This window comes from Mus caroli, chromosome 12 (genome assembly GCF_900094665.2).
Source record: "Mus caroli chromosome 12, CAROLI_EIJ_v1.1, whole genome shotgun sequence".
In the NCBI taxonomy this organism is placed as follows: domain Eukaryota; kingdom Metazoa; phylum Chordata; class Mammalia; order Rodentia; family Muridae; genus Mus; species Mus caroli.
In genome coordinates this window covers 107,002,504-107,007,398 of record NC_034581.1, presented here as the reverse complement: position 1 = coordinate 107,007,398, position 4,895 = coordinate 107,002,504, and the positions used below count along the sequence as shown (strand labels likewise).

Below are 4,895 nucleotides of genomic sequence, written 5' to 3'. Positions count from 1 at the left end.
CTGGGCCATCCTTCCCATCCCTGAGTTCATGATTTTTGAGATACGGTGCCCTCGTTACACTTCAGTGTGGCAGTGTGATGTGGCATTTCCTCTGTGAGCCGGGGAGGCTCAGATGTCTCCCCTGTGCTGGTGCGTCCACCCCTCTGCGCCGCCTGTGTGCCAAGCTCTCAGTGCCCACCTCTTAAGCCGTCCACTCCCTTGACAACTTAGAAGGTAGACCTGTAGGTGGTGGCTTGCTCCTTATTCTGGGGACACAGAAGCAGACTCAATTGGCCTTCAAGAGCAGAGGGTCAAGTGTAGTCTCTGCCCATGTCTTTGACCATTTTGCCAAGTACATTGGAAGTTGAACATTTTTCTCTTTTAATATTTTTCATTAAAATTTCATGTATTCTGATCATAATCTCCCCACACTCCTGTCTCTGACCCACCCCATCCTCAACATCATGTCCTATTTTATTTAGTTTTTTATAACCCTCTGAGCCCATTTGTGCTGTCCATATACTTGTGGGTGTGGGGCCATCTCCCAGGAGCCACACTATTAGCGAAAACTGACTCTCATCTTCAGAAGCCATCAGCTGTCAACAGCTGCTCAGTGAAGGCTGAGGATTCATGGATGCTTCTGCCCTCCGTGCTGGGACTTTGGCGGCTTGACTTTATGCAGGTCATGTCTGGTAACCACTGCTGCGGTTCCTGAGTGCAGCCTCCCCGTCACGTCCAGAAGGCAGTTTCTCCTCAGTCTCCTAGCACCTGGCTCTTACAGTCTGTTCTCCTTTTCTTCTGAGATGATACCCGGGCCCTGGGGAGGGTGTGTGACGGAGGCCACGGCTTTACAAAGTATGTTGGGACTGAGGAGGCAGCTCCATTGGTCAAGTGGTTAGTGAGAGCTGGACGTGGCTGTGTGAGCTTGTAGTCCAGTGCTAGGGAGGCAGAGTCGTGGCACCCCTGAGGCTTACCCTCCCCTTTATGTTCTGCCTCTCCACGGGCAGTAAAACAGTGGAGCCAATAGAGACTTTCTGAAAAAAGATGGACAGATCCTGAGAAATGACACCAAGGTTGTTTTCTGGCTGCCACCCTCTTGAACACACACATGCACAAATACACATATACATGTACACACACATACATACACATACATGTACATGCACACACTCACACACATGTATATACCCATGAACACACACACATTTATATACACACACACCCACACCCACACATATACACACATGCACTCAAACATGTACACACACACATACACACATGTACCCACATAACCCACACATATGCACACATGCACTCACACACATGCACACACACACACGTACCCACATACTCCCACAGCTGCACCCACACAATCCACATCCATACATGCATTCATATATATGCACACATACACACACGAATACATACACACATGCACACATATACACGTGCATGCACCTGCACATGCATATGCACACACATGCACATATATTCACGCTCATGCACTCACACACACATGTACTCCCACATGTGCATTCACACACTTGCACATACATGCACATGCACACGTCTGTGGTTATTCCTGGATTTATTGTACCATGCTCAGAGTACCATTGTAGCATGGGCCACCTCCCCTTCTAAGAATCTGCTCAGACTTACAAGGTTCCTGTAATGCTCTTTTGTGTGTTTGTTTAGTCTTTGAAAGGGACGCTGCTTTCTTCAAGGCCTGCATATCTGTTAATTTATGTGGCTAATTGTTCTATTAGCTCCCCTTTCCTTTACTCGTGGTTTTGATCTGGCAGTTACTGATGAGGTATGTTGAAGTCTCCCGCTGTGACGGTGGTTTAGAGAATTTCTCCCCGTGTGTCTGGCAGCTTTTCTCCATATGCTCCAGAGTAAAAGGTTAATAACTGTGATGTGGTCTCAGTGGATGCGTCTGTCTCACCCTGTCGGGGGCTCGGCCCAGGTCTCTGCTAAGCCTTGCATCTAATTTCTGAATTCAATTTCCTCCAAGATTGTGGGGAGTTTTGCTCCTTAAGGATTTTGGACAGCCAAAGCAACTGCCTGGCTTCTTAAGCCAGTGAAACGAAATTTGAAAAACAGAAAGCAACAAGGCCAGCAACATCCACATGAGGTCACCCTGTGGCTGCACCACTCTTCTGTTCCAAGGCCAGCATCCCCTGAACCCCACAGAGGCTCAGGCCTCCCCAGTACTCACCAGCACTTCCTGGGCCCCGCCCCCAATCCTAGGAGGCCTGAGGCTTTTGATGCGACTCCATTGTTGGCTGCTGCTCCCACGAGCCAATGCTGGGTGGTCGCGGACAACCTGGGAGTCACCTGCTTTGGGCTGGTCTTGAGGCGTCTCATAGATCAGGTGCTACTTGCTATTTAAAGAGAGCAGAGCAAACCATGTTCCTCTCCATGGGGGCTGCACCAAGTCATCTGAAAGCCAGATTGAGGTACAAAGGCTCAGAGGAGGGACAGCCACCCACTTGCCTGTTCGAGCTGGGACTTTGTTCTCCCTGTCTTCAGCTTGGGCCAACAGTGTTGGCTCTCCCGGCTCAGACACTAAATCTGATTGTGCCTGTTTCCCTAGAGAACACGACTTGACCCCTGCTCTGATCCCGGCTGCTACATACTCTAGAGCACCGGACTCAGGTTATTTTGTGATCTAAGCTGCCTTCCTCTCAGCACACCCTCCTTCTCTAGGGGTGGGGGCAGGGCAGGTGGTTGTGTGCATCATAATGTCTGTGTCTGTGTTTGTGTCTTTGTCTGTGTCTGTGTGTCTGTCTGTAAGGCCTTACTGCTGAATGAGAAGGGCACAGGTATCTGAAGCCCACACAACAGGGCACTTCTAACGGAATAGGAGATATTTTACGTTCTATCGCTACCTCCTTACCCCAACCAAAAATCTCACCTTGTTCGATATCCATATTAAGTAGACAGCAATATTCCTTCGCGTCTGGCAGAACACCTTGTCTGGCCTTGGCTGCACTATCAGTCAATCTTCCCTACAGATATCAAGAGCCACTGGAGGGGAGGGAAGGGGAGGGGGTCCCACACTGCACCCTTTCCACTCTGTCATGGGGTGCGGACTGGAACCTTCCCAGGGGCTGGGAGCAGGTAAATAAAGTGAGGGGGCCTTCCCCTGTGTACAAGTCTCCTGCACCCAGAACTGTTGTCGATTTCCCACAAAGGTGAGAGACTTTCTTCAGCTTAGTAAGTAACAAGACACCATTAAACAGGAAAATTAGCCGCTGTCAGAAATCAGTACCAAAGCCTACCTTCCTGTGGGGATCAGGTCTCTTCCTGGCTCCACAGGCCTCTAGAACACGGTCTTCCTGGTCTAGCCCAGAGCACAAGGCCATCCTAGTCTGGCCCTTTCCGGCCTCAGTTCGAAGTACTTATCCTTTGGTCTTTGCCCTTGACATTGGAATTCTGTATGGGTGACCTGCCACCAGGCCATCATCCAATTAGGATGTCGTTTTCTGGGATGTTCACCAAGCCCTACCCATTGGTGTTGCTTTCTGTCCCCTTGAGGACTGAAGTTCATGGCCCCACCCACCCATGGCCCCACCCACACCCATGGAGGGACAGTTACGCCCAGCTCAGGGCTAACATTTTAAACGAATGATTGCGCTGGATCTGATGTCTGGTTCACAAAACCGTTCTCAGGACAGTTGAAGCCTAGGTCCCCTTCTTTCCCAGAAACTGCTACCAGCTCTCTGCCTAGTCTCACTGCCGGCTCTATTACTTCTCCAGAAACTGCCTAGGCCAATGCAGGGCTCCACTGGGCTCCCTGGGGCTTGAATTGCCTGGAATTCCACTGGCGGGACTTTTGTGAAGAATGTCACTTGAAGCAGACAGGGGTGGGGTGAGGGGGTCACGTTAGCTGGTGGTAGCTAGTCCAGTAGGAAGCTGATCTAGTCCTGACCCCTTTTGGAGACCGACAGGGACGCAAGAAGAGCCTGTGAGGTGGATTGCTTTACATGAGGTGAGGGACCCTGGGGCCCATGGAGACTAAGGCTGGAGGTGCCTGTCCTTATGGTCAACCTGAGTCCATTCAACCTGATGCACCACCTGGTCTGGTGGGCCACAGTCATCCGGAATGAGGAGGGCACCTCAGAAATGACACTACTGAAGGGTGGTTCAAAGGGTTTCATGGGAGATCAGATCTGGTCCCAGGAGGGCTGAGGCCATCTTTGGATTGCAAGGAACAGGAAAGACAGGCCAACTTTGTCTAGTGTGGGGATGCACTACCCCACTGTATCCCATCTCTGATCATCCAGCTAAGGCCCTAACTGGACAAGTCTGCTCCTAAGCAAGATATTTTCCAGGCTGGACCAGGCAGGTTTTCCCAGGGTCATGTGGAAGGTCTGGGCTGACAAAGGCCTTTCCAGGAGTCCTTGAAAGCTGCTGTGCCTATATCTTGAGGCTGTTTTCTTGGCTTTGTCTTCTTGTTCCTCCGACTGAAGCCTTCTGTGGTTGCTAGGGCTGAGGGGCAGCAGGACTCAGGTGAGAGGATCCGGCCTTTCTTCTCACTGGAGTCTGTACTGCCTGAATTTCCTAACTCTAGAAGATGCCTTGACCCTGGGTGTTTCCCTCCCTCATTCTCAGCCTGCTCTTACCAAGGCTCACGGCCATCTCCCTTCAGCAGGTGAGGGGAGGGCTGGTCTTTCCAGACCTCTGCTCCATGTGTGGAAAGAATAGGGGTTGTTTGTTGAGCTTGTCTTACTATCTCCCATATCTCTGGGGCATGGGTGGTCCCTAGAGGAGACCCAGACAGCTGGAGGGTGGGTGGGGTGGGCAAAGAAGCTTAGAGTCGGGCTGGTGAGATGGCTCAGTGGGTAAGAGCACCCGACTGCTCTTCCAAAGGTCCAGAGTTCAAATCCCAGCAACCACATGGTGGCTCACAA

General features: G+C 51.1%; 1 long non-coding RNA gene across 2 annotated transcripts; it reads right to left on the bottom strand.

Moving 5' to 3' along the window:
* Nucleotides 1-346: 346 nt before the first annotated feature.
* LOC115032766 lies at nucleotides 347-3,401 on the bottom strand. 2 transcript variants are annotated; one of them, XR_003838386.1, is made up of 3 exons: nucleotides 3,264-3,401; nucleotides 2,198-2,421; nucleotides 347-1,013 (listed from the first exon to the last, which is right to left on the bottom strand). It is a non-coding gene; the product is annotated as an uncharacterized LOC115032766 (long non-coding RNA). The 2 variants fall into 2 exon arrangements; XR_003838387.1 differs by having other exon boundaries at nucleotides 347-796.
* Nucleotides 3,402-4,895: the final 1,494 nt, after the last annotated feature.